Genomic DNA, 12,348 nt, shown 5'->3' with positions numbered 1-12,348 from the left:
CCAAAAGTAGATGCTTAACCAACTGAGCCACCCAGGCACCCCAATGGAGCTATATTCTAGTAGGGAAAAATCCATCCATCAATCATATAGTGATAAAGGCCAAAAAAAAAAAAAGGGGGATAGAGAGAGTACCAAGGGCCTAGTGTTGTTATTTTATATGTTTAGGCAAGCCCCAGTACCAAAGAGACTTGTGAGCAGAACGTGGAAGAAAGTGAAAAGAAAAAAGAGAGAGAGAGAAAGAGAGAATGATCAAGGTATAAGAACAAGCAAATGCAAAGGAAGTGAGGTGGAAGCAATTTGTGGCATATACAAGGAACAACAAATAAGGAAGTAAGTAGTAAGAAAAGTTAAGAAAATGTAGGAGAAGAAAGGTTCAAAAAGGTAAAAATGTGGGAGTGCTGTGTCAAGGAAGGTGCAAGTTTAGCTAGGTCACTTAACTGCTGTAAGGACTTTAGATTATGCCCTAGGGGAGATGGGAATGTCGTGTAGAGTTTTGAGAAGCAACATTGATAAAGTTATCTTTTTAAATGAATAATTTTTAGCTACAGTCAGGGGAAAAAAAGGTTTTGAGAGGGGTGATTACAAAGACAGGATGTATAATTAGGAACCTATTTCAATACTTGGCAAGTGTTGATTTAGAACAAGGAAGTAGTGTCAGAGAGAAGATGAAAGGAAATAAATGAATCCTGACTGAAAATTTAAGGCAGAATTTTTAGAGTTTTCTGATTGAATGCCGAATGTAACAAAAAAGGTCAAAATGACTCATAACATTTACTGGAGAAACTGGAAGAAAAGAGTGATTTTAACAATGATTGGGGAGATTATGAAATGTGTGTGGGAAGGTGTGGAAATAAGTTCGGTTTTGGGCAGGATGGGTTTGCAATGCTAGAGATCCAATTGCAGAGAATGGATCTGTGGTTTGATTGATATTTCTGGGAAGAGTTCTGGTCCAGAGATAGCAATGGGAGTTGCCAGTGTTTAAAGGTATTTAACACAAGAAGATCAACTGAGACAACTGCCCCTTCTTGTAGGCTACGGTTGTTTTTCTTGGAAATCCTTTCACTTTTTCTATTGGGAGTGACTATTTTCATTTCATTAAAAAAAAGAAAAAAAAAAAAAAAAGGAAGGAAAGGACCTGGAAGGAAGGACCAGGAAGGACCTGGCTCTGTATATAAAGTATAGAACACTGAGAATATTCAATATTTCAAAAAATAATATTAGTTTCCCAAATGATATTTCATAATTAGAGACTGAAATCTTCAACACCCAAGCTAAATAATCACTAAAACATAAACATATCCAGTGCAAACAAAATCTGTAATATATTTATAATAAAAGATGGTTGTATAATTGTAAGAAAAACCTGCTTCTTATGCCCTACAATATACAAATAAAATGCACAAAAGGTAAATGCCACTCAAAATCCTAATAGACTAGAGGCTGAGATGGAACATATTTTCAACTTTCAAGGTGAAGAGATAAAAAATAAACACTTTCTTATGTCGTTAAGGTTCCCATGAGAACCTGATGCATGCTATTTCTTTAGAAGAAAAGGAATAAGTCAGTTCACAGAGCTAAAAATAGCCCTAAAGTACAATGACATTTCTTCTACTTTAAATCCAGAGAAACTGACAAAGCAATAAAACACAGAACTCATTCTCTTGGCTTTGCTGACAGGTACACTTGCTTTTCTTCTTGATTAGCTAACCAGTAGAATAAATATTCTGAAGTGAGCAGTGATTTAAACTGAAAATAACATTTTGCTTCCTAAATATTTTTATTATTTTTCTTAAATAGTTCAGATTTCATTTAAATATTATTGTTGATTTGGTATAATACATTTTAAGCAACATTTTCAGAAGCAGAGAACAACATTTAAATGGGAAGGATGGGATTTGTAGATTTTTACCTTTCTTAAAAACTAAAAGAGGTCAAATTCCAATAGGCCAATTTTCAACACTCTTACTGTGTGTAACTCTTTAAAGTCACAGAAGGATGGAATTTTTTGTTCTAGCACTCATACCTAACGACAGTGATTAAATGAGGATCTATTCCTGGCATAATTGTTAGATTGAATTTAAAATCTTCCTGCTTTTCTCTACCATAATTCCATGCATTATTTTATGGTCCCCTTTATATCACTTTCTGTAAGTCTCTGAGATTTTGATCTCCTTGCATATAGGGATTTGCTTTGGCATTCCTAAAACCATAAATGATACTAAATAAATACTTCTTAAATCAATTGAATAGAGAATATATTCTGAAGGTATTTCTGCTTGTGATACTCTAACATTTTTATAGGAACCAAAGATAAAGGAGTGAGTGTGAACATCTTTCAAGAATTTTTCATCTCCCGAATGTTATTTTTTTCTCACTCTTAGAAAATAGTAACACAAAGTAATGCTGTTTACAGTAAAATTTCAGGTAGTAATTATTTTGACTCAAAATATACCATAAAACAAAGGTAACTAGTGATGTACCTTGGCTAAACCTATTTTTATATGAAGTATTACTAGATGTTGTCTTTCTTAGTCATATAGGTAATTGAATGATTACCTCTATAGCTAGATTCCTCACCCCATTCCTATTATAGACACAGACATACTATTCTAACAGGTTCTTAGAAGGAAATAGGCCAAAAAAAGATAAACTGCCTGTTTCTCTTTTAATAGCATTAGGGGAAAGAATTAGTAAGAAGCTCTCAGTTTTCTAATGTAGCAATTCTCAAACTTTGAGATCTCAAGACTGTTTGCATTCTTAATAACTACTTTTAAGTTTTTAAGTTTTTAGTTTTTAGATTTTAAAAGGTTTAAAAATATCTATTTATATTCTCCTTACTAAGGGACTAAAACTGAGAAATTCTAAAAATCATGTATATTTATTAATGTATATAAAACAAGGCTAAATTCCTCATATGTTAATCTAAATAACCTACTTTTAGGAAAAATGAACTCTCTTTTCCCACATGAACTAACAAAAAGAAGTAAGGAAAGTTGCATTTTATACTTTTAGTCAACATTTTCTACTTTGGGCAGTTTAGTGTATTGCTATGTATGCCATTTTAATTGAAGTATATAAAAAAATCTGGTCTTACATGAATATGTAGTTGGAAAAGGGAAAAAGATTTTCATTGTCTCCAGATAATTTTGGATATTTTTCTTTGAATGTAGAATATGAATTAATATTTCAAACTTGGCCACATAAAATCAATTGGGCTATCTTGAAATTTGAATGGATATCTTACTTATGCATGGTTTTGAAACACCATGCTTTACTCATTGGGAAAACATTGGTTTGAAGGGTTTTGCAGATTTCCAAATGTTAAAGCAGTACATTGTAGAATATGAAAAAAAAATCACATGGATTATTTTTATTTCCAGTCAAGATGGATAGCATTCAGATTTACTCTCCATTCCAAACAAATAAAAGTTCAAATAGAATATATAAAATAGCAAATGTGAAAATGTTGGGCATGAGGCAATGAAGGGCAGTGGTCTCTAAAAGATGAGAAAGTAATGAGTAAGACTTTTCAGTTATCTAGCTTACTACAAGGAGAGTTTCCAAGCCATGGCACCAGAGGAGGGAACTTAGGGAACTTAGGCAGGGGTAAATGGCTTCCTTTAGTTGAGGAGATAAGAGATCAAAGAGGTCCTAGTGGCTGAAGTGCTCAAAGTGGAGTAGAAAAGTGGAGAAAAGGGCAAAGGGAGAATTTTTCAGAGATCTGCAGAGGATGACTTTCATGTCTTAAATTAAGAACTAATCAGTGCTTGCATTAGGAGAAACCATTCAGAGCTAGACTAGATGTTTCTATTAGCTAGAGAATAACCCTCATAATTTAGAACTCAGGTTTTGCCTCAGTAGTTGAGGAAATTAACCCTAGACTAAACTGATTTAGTCCCACCTAACAAAATTTAAAGGCAAGATCTAAGTAACCTTACTATGTCTAAGAATAAAGCTCAAGAATTTTTATGCCATTACAAAAATACTCAACATCTACAGTAGAATTTAGAAAGTTTCACTCAAATCCAATAAAATAAATTACTTAGCATACAAAGTGGAAAACAGGAAACCTATCATGAAGGGAGTAAAAAAAAAAAATCAATCATCTACAACTGACCCAGTAATGACGTAGTTTTTATTTTTGTTTTTTTTTTTTAATTTATTTATTTGACATAGAGAGAGAAAAGAGATCACAAGTAGGCAGAGAGGCAGGCAGAGAGAAGGGGAAGCATGCTTCCTGCTGAGCAGAACCCCATGTAGGGCTCTATCCCATGACATGGGAGCCCTGCATAGAGCCCTCTATCCTCATGACGTGCGTGAGCTGAAGGCAGAAACTTAACTCACTGAACCACCCAGGCACCCCCAAGTTGATGGAATTATTAGATAAGAAAATTAGAAACAGTTATTATAATTATATATATTCATTATGATTTGCTTTTGGAATATAAGTGAGGTTTGGTGGGGTGGGTTGGGAAACCCATGACCAAGAAAGAATTCTTGAGCTTTCTTTGGTTCAAAAAGGTGGTTTATTAAAGCACAGGGGGAGGGGGGCACAGGAACCATGGAACCATGGGCAGAAAGAGTTGCTGCAGCTGGGTTGTGAGAGGTGGCTGATTATACACTATGGGGACTGGGTAGGTAAGGAAAAGGAAGGATTCAAAATGATTTTCATAATTTGAAGAAAAGTCACAGGATACTGGAGGCCTTGCCATTGTCAAGTTAAGATTGTTTTTCCCTCTAGCAATGCATTAACATTAAGATAGTTGGGAGCTTCCTGGAAGAATGTTACAGAAATCCCACAGTGGGGATGGGGGTGGAGGGGGCTGTTTTCAGGGTATCAACTTGTGCTTTGTCCTCAGCTAAACTTCTGCTCTCTTATTAAGCTAAGTAAGCATATCAGCTAGAAATATAGATGATTTTTTTAAAAAGTCTCATGTTAAAATATTAATGATGAAAACTATAAGTTCAAGTGAAACTTATAGTGGTTTGAATTGGCTGTAGATTATACACTACAGAGGACATGATTAGTCAACTTCAAGGGTAGAATTAAAAGTAAATAATATGAAACATAGGGAAAAAGACTGAAAAAAAAAAAAAATGAACAGAGCTTCAGTGAGCTGTTGGTATATGTATATTTGGAGTCCTGAGCCGAGAAGATAGAGAAGTCTTCAGAAAATTATTTAAGAGGGCACCTAGGTGGCTCAGTCAGGTAAAGAATCTGCCTTTGGCTCAGGTTATGATCCCTGAGTCCCTGGATCCAGCCTCACATCAGGCTCCCAGCTCAGTGAGGAGTCTGCTTTTCTCCCTCTGTTCCTCCTTCCCTGCTAGTGCTCTCTGTCTCTCTCTTGAATAAATAAATAAATAAATAAAATCTTAAAAAAAAATATTTAAGAAAATAATGCCCAGAGAAACAAACTGAGGGTTTTGGAGGGGAAGAGGGTGGGGAGTTGGGTGAGCCTGGTGGTGTATTAAGGAGGGTACGTACGTATTGTATGGAGCACTGGGTGTGGTGCATAAACAATGAATTTTGGAACACACACACACACACACAAATCAAATTAAATAAAAAAAAGAAAATAATGTCCAACAATTCTCAAAATTGATAAAATTACAAACCTTCATATACAAGAAAATAAATGAACCTCAAACACACACACACACACACACACACACACACATTTAGGCATGCACACAAAGGAAGAAAATCACATAAAAACACATCATAAATAAATTGCCTGAAGTTAGGATAAAGAAAAAAATATATAAGGCAGACAGATATGAAAGACACATTACATACGGAGATTTAGACATAACAGCTTATTTTTTCCTTGAAACAATAAAAGCCAGAAGGCAAGAGTACAGCACATTTAAAGTACTTAAAGGGGAAAAGAAATGTCAACTTAGAATTCTAAATCCTGACAAAAAATTTTTTCCAAAAAGAGAGAGAAAACTTTTTCAGAGATAAGAAAGATGAGATAATTTATTAACTTCAGTCCTTCACTATAAGAAATATTATCAGAAGTCCTCCTAGCAGAGGGAAAATAATACCAGATGAAAATCTGGATCAGTAAAGATATAAAGAGCTCTAGAAATGGTAACAAACTGGGCTCCATAGCTCAGGGGTTAGAGCACTGGTCTTGTAACAAACTGGATACAAAATATACTTTTCTTATTTAAATTTATTTAAATTATAATTGACTAGTTAAATGGAAAATAATACAGTATTATGAGAAGTACAATGTATGTTGAATTACTATGTGATAAAATTAGGATACAGTGTCGAGAGAGGAGAGAGAGAGAGAGAGAGAGAGAGGAGAAATATACTATTTTAAGGTTTTGTATTATATCTAAAATGGTGTTTAGGGGAGAAGAAATGGTGGCAGAATGGAAGGACCCTGGGCTTATCTTGTCCCATAAACACAACTAGATAGCTATCAAATCTTCCTAACCCCAGAAATTGACCTGAAAAGACCACAACTAAAGGGAGAGAAGAGATCACATCAAAATATGTAGGAAGTGTGCAGACATGGTTTAGGGGAGAAGTGGGTCCAGGGTGCTGCAGGAGGAAGGGAGCTGTGCTCACAGAGAACGGCAAAAGAGAGAGGAGCACAAGGGGAGTGCACAGGAGAACACTTCCCTGAAGGCATTGGCTTGGAAAATAAAAGGGGGTGAATTTCATGAGTTATTTTAACAAGTGGAATTTAGGCTTGGCTGGAAGGCATTGTGCTGTTCCTTGAGAAAAGGCAGGCAACATGGAAATAGGATCTGAAAAATGCTTGGGGCACACTGAAGGGAGATTATCCACCTGTCTCAGAGTACTTCTCTGAAAGGAGTGTTTACAGACACCTCTCTGGGAACAAAGGAGCCAGCCAATGCCATTTCCCTCCCCTGCCCTCAGCATAAACAGAGCAGGGGAAAATGCTCAGCACCAAAACTGGCTGCCTAACTTGCTTATACCAAGTACCCCATCCTGCATTCAGGGGAACTACCCTTCTGATTCAAGTTTGCAACATTCCCAGAGCTGCAGTCCTCTTCCCTAGAAGACCAGTACAAATCTCTGCCCTTACTACATCTCCCAACTAAGTTCTGCAGAACCTCAGTCTGGTAGAGTCAGTTTTAGGTCTCATTTCACAAGCAGACAAGAACCCACATAGATAAAACTCACTGGATTCAGACCAGGGACCAAACACTGCCCAGAGCAGGCAAGGAGAGTCTCTGCAGGCAACTGGTCTGAAGGAGAGAGTGACTACAACACAGCAGCAGAACAGGCACCTGAGACACTCCCTGAAGCACCAGGCCCTGGACACTGCAGGACCTCTTCCTCATAAGGCCATTACTTTCAGAAACAGAAGACATAACCAGCCTTTCTAACACAGAGAAGAAGGCAGAAACAGACAAAATGCCAAGATGGAGGAATTTATCCCAAATGAAAGAGCAAGATAAGGCCACAGCCAGAAATCTAAGTGAAACAAATATATAAGTAACATGCTTGATGGAGAATTTAAAGCAACAATCATAAGGACACTCACTGGGCTTGAAAAAAAGAAGACATCAGGGAGACCTTAACCACAGGTTAAAAAAAAAAAAGAGTTAAAAAGAATCTATTGGAGATGAAGAATGCAATACATGAGATTGGGTCAACAGTCTTGATGCAATGAAAGCAGAGTGGAAGAAGAAAGGAATGAATTAGTGACATAGAAGACAAAAAAAAAGTTCAACAAAAAAGAGAGAAATAAGATTTATGCAACACAAGAATAGACTTTGAGAACTCAGGGACTCCATCAAACATAATAATGTTCATATTATAGGAGTTTGGAAGAAGAAAGAGAAAGGGGGACAGACAATTTATTTTAAGAAATAATAGCAGAGGGGCGCCTGGGTGGCTCAGTAGGTTAAAGCCTCACCTTCGGCTCGGGTCATGATTCCAGGGTCCTGGGATCGAGCCCCACATCAGGCTCTCTGCTTGGCAGGGAGCCTGCTTCCTCCTCTCTCTCTCTCTCTCTGCCTGCCTCTCTGCCTACTTGTGATCTCTGTCAGGTTAATAAAAAAATCTTAAAAAAAAAAAAGAAATAATAGCAGAAAATTTCCCTAATCTAGGGAAGGAAACAGACATCCAGTTTCAGGAGACAAAGAAAACTCCCATCAAAATCAACAAAAGCAGGGCAATACCAAGACATATTATAATTACATTTGCAAAATATAGTAATAAAGAAAAAATCTTAAAAGCAACAAGACAAAATAAGTCCTTAACTTGAGGAAATACCCATAAGGCTAGTTGGAGATTTCTCAACAGATACTTGGCAAATCAGACGGGAGTGGCATGATATATTCAATGTTCTGAATGGGAAAAATCTGCAACCAAGAATACTCTATGGAGCAAGCCTATCATTCAGAATATAAGGAGAGATAAAGAGTTTTCCAAAGAAAATCTAATGGGGTTTGTGATGCTAAAGTAGCCCTGCAAGAAATATTAACTGGGACTCTGAGAACAAAAAAGAGACCAAAAGTGATAAAGACAAGAAAAGATCAGAGAAAATCTCCTGAAACAATGACAAAACAAGTAATACAATGGCACTAAATACAGACCTATCAATAACTATTTTGAATGTGAATGGACTAAATATTTCAATCAAAAGACATAGGGTGTCAGGTGGATAAAAAAAAAAAACAAGACCTATCTGCCTGCTGCCTAAAAGATACTAATTTTAGACCTAAAGACACCTGAGGATTGAAAGTGAGTGGGTAGAGGAACATTTATCATGCAAATGCATGTCAAAAGAGCTGGAATAGCAATACTTATATCAGACAAACTAGACTTTTTTTTTTAAAGATTTTATTTGTTTATTTGACAGAGAGAGATCATAAGTAGGCAGAGAGGCAGGCAGAGAGAGAGAGGAGGAAGCAGGCTCCTTGCCAAGCAGAGAGCCCGATGTGGAGTTCGATCCCAGGACCCTGAGATCATGACCTGAGCCGAAAGCAGAGGCTTAACCCACTGAGCCACCCAGGTGCCCCAGACAAACTAGACTTTAAAACAAAAACTGTAAAAAGAGACAAAAGGGGCATTATATAACCATAAAGGGGACAAACTAACAAGAAGTTCCAACAATTGTTAATATTTATGCACCCAACATGGGAGCACCCAAATAGATAAAACAATTAATAACAAACATAAAGGAACTAGTTGATAACACAATAATGGTAGGAGAGTTTAACACCCCTTATGTTAGTGGACAGATCATCTAACTAGAAAATAAGCAAGGAAACAGTGACTTTGAATGACACAGTGGACCAGATGTACTTAGTATATATTCATAAAATTTCATCCTAAAACAGCAGAATATACATTCTCTTAAAGTGCACATGGAACTTTCTCCAGAATAGATTATACTTTTGGTTATGAAACAGGTCTCAACAAACACAAAAAGATTGAAATAATACCATGCCTCTTTTCTGACCAAATACCATGAAACTACAAGATGACCACAAGAAAAAATTTGGAATGACCACAAATACATGAGGGTTAAACAACATTCTACTAAACAATGAATGGGTCAAACAAGACATCAAAGAAGAAGTAAAAAACCAAACCAAACCAAAACAACAACAACAACAAAAAACAAGTAAAATTGAACACACAATGGTCCAAAACTTTTGGGATGCAATAAGAGCAATACAGGCCTATTTTAACAAGCAAGACAAATCTCAAATAAGCAACATAAACTTATACCTAAGAGAGCTAGAAAAAGAAAAACAGTACCTAAAGTCAGCAGAAGGAAGGAAGTAATAAAGATCAGAGCAGAAATAAATGATTAGGAAACTATAAATAAATAAATAAATAAATTCAGTAGAACAGATAAATGAAACCAGGAACTCCTTCTTTGAAAAAGAATCAGTAAAATTGGTAAACCTGTAACCAGACTTATCAAAAGGAAAATAAAAGGACCCAAATAAATAAAACCACAAACGAGAGAGGAGAAATAACTTCCAACACTACAGAAATACAAATAAGTATAAGAGAATATTATGAAAAACTATATGCCAACAAATTGGAAAACCTGTAAGAAATGAATCAATTCCTATGAACATATAAACTGTCAAAACTGAAAAAAGAAGAAACAGAAAATGAACGGATTGATAACCAGCAAAGAAATTGAATCAATATCAAAGAACTTCCAATAAACAGAAGTCCAGGGCCATATGGCTTGACAGGTGAATTCTACCAAACATTTAAAGAAGAGTTAATACTTAGTCTTCTCAAACTATTCAAAAAAATAGAAAGGAAGGAAATTTTCCAAATTCATTTTATAAGGCCAACATTACCCAAATACCTAAAACAGACAAAAACTCCATGAAAAAAGAGAACTATAGGCCAATATCCCTGATGAACATGGACACAAAAATTCTTAATAAAATATTAGTAAACAATAAACTAAAAGAATCATTCACCATAATCAAGTGGGATTTATTCCTGGGCTGACTGTGTGATTCAGTATTCTCAAATCAATCAACATGATACATGACATCAATGAGAAAGGATAAGAAGCATATGATCATTTCAAAGGACACACAAAAAGCATCTGACAAAGTACAACATTGATTTACAATTAAAAAAAAATCCTTCAACAAAGCAGGGTTAGAGAGAACATACCTCACCATAATAAAAGCCGTATATGAAAAACTCACAGCCGATATCATCCTCGACGGGGAGAACTGAGAGTTTTTCCTGTATCATCAGGAAGAAGACAAGGATATCCATTCTGAACACTTAAGTAAATTAGTACTAGAAGTCTTGGTCACAACAAGACACATATACATGCATACATGCATACATACATATATATGTATGTACATACATACATAAATGGCATCCAAATCAGCAAGGAAGAATTCAACTTTAACTATCTGCTGATCACATGACACCCTATATAGAAAACCCAAAAGAATCCACCAAAAAATTGCTAGAACTGTTGAACAATTTCGGTATAGTCACAGGATACAAAAATCAAGCTACAGAAATCTGTTGCATTTCTGTACACCAATAATGAAGCAGCAGAAAGAGAAATTAAGGAATCAATTCAATTTGGAGCTGTACCAAAAAGAGTAAGACATGTAGGAATAAACCTAAACAAAGAGGTGAAAGACCTGTATTCTGAAAACTATGAAACACTGATGAAAAAATGAAGATTGCACAAAGAAATGGAAAGACATTCTATGCTTATGGATTAGAAAAACAAAAATTGTTAAAATATCTCTCTTATCCAAAACAATCTACAGACTTAAATGTAATCCCTATCAAAATTTTTCACAGAGCTATAATAAACAATCTTAAATTTGTATGAAACAAAAAAAAGACCCTGAATAGGCAAAGAAATCTTGAAAAAGAAAAGTTATCTGAGAAGGCATCACAATTCTAGACTTCAAGTAATATTACAAAGCTGCAGTAATCAAAACAGTATGATACTGATACAAAAAAGACAAATAATTCAATAGAACAGAGCACAAAACCCAGAATGTACCCACAACTATATGGTTAATTAATCTTCAACAAAGCAGGAAATAATATCCAATTGGAAAAAAGGACAGTTTCTTTAATAAATAGTGTTAGAAAAATTGGACAACAATATGCAAAAGAATGAAACTGAAGCATTTTCTTACACTGTACACACACACACACACACACACAAATTCAAAATGGATTGGAGAACTAAATACGTAACGTGAAATCATAAAAATCCTAGAAGACAAGACTAGCAATAAATTTTTTGACAATGGCCATAGTAACTTCTTTCTAGATGTGTTTCCTGAGGCAAGGGAAACAAAAGCAAAAATAAATTACTGGTACTTCATCAAAATAACAAGCTTCTGCACAGTGAGGGAAACAACCAGCAAAATTAAAGGGCAACACAAGGAATAGGAGAAGATATTTGCAAATGACATTCAATAAAGGATTATCATCCAAAATATATAAGAACTTATAAAACTCAACACACAAAAATAAATAATCCAATTAAAAATGGGCAGAAGACATGAATAGACCTTTTATTGTAACATGACATACAAATGGCCAACAGACATATGAAAAGATGCTCAACATCATTTATCATCAGAGAAATAGAAATCAAAACTATAGTGAGATATCACCTCACACCTGTCAGAATGGCAAAATTCAACAACAAAAGAAATAATAGGTGTTGGCAAGGATGTGGAGTAAGAGGAAATCTCTTGCGCTGTTGGTGGGAATGCAAACTGGTACAACCTTTCTGGAAAACAGTATGGAAGTTCCTCAGAAAGTTAAAAATAGAACTACCCTATGACCCAGCAATGGCACTACTAGGTATTTACCCAAAG

Source organism: Lutra lutra, chromosome 10, assembly GCF_902655055.1.
Source record: "Lutra lutra chromosome 10, mLutLut1.2, whole genome shotgun sequence".
In the NCBI taxonomy this organism is placed as follows: Eukaryota; Metazoa; Chordata; class Mammalia; order Carnivora; family Mustelidae; genus Lutra; species Lutra lutra.
Note: the sequence above shows the minus strand (reverse complement) of the source record.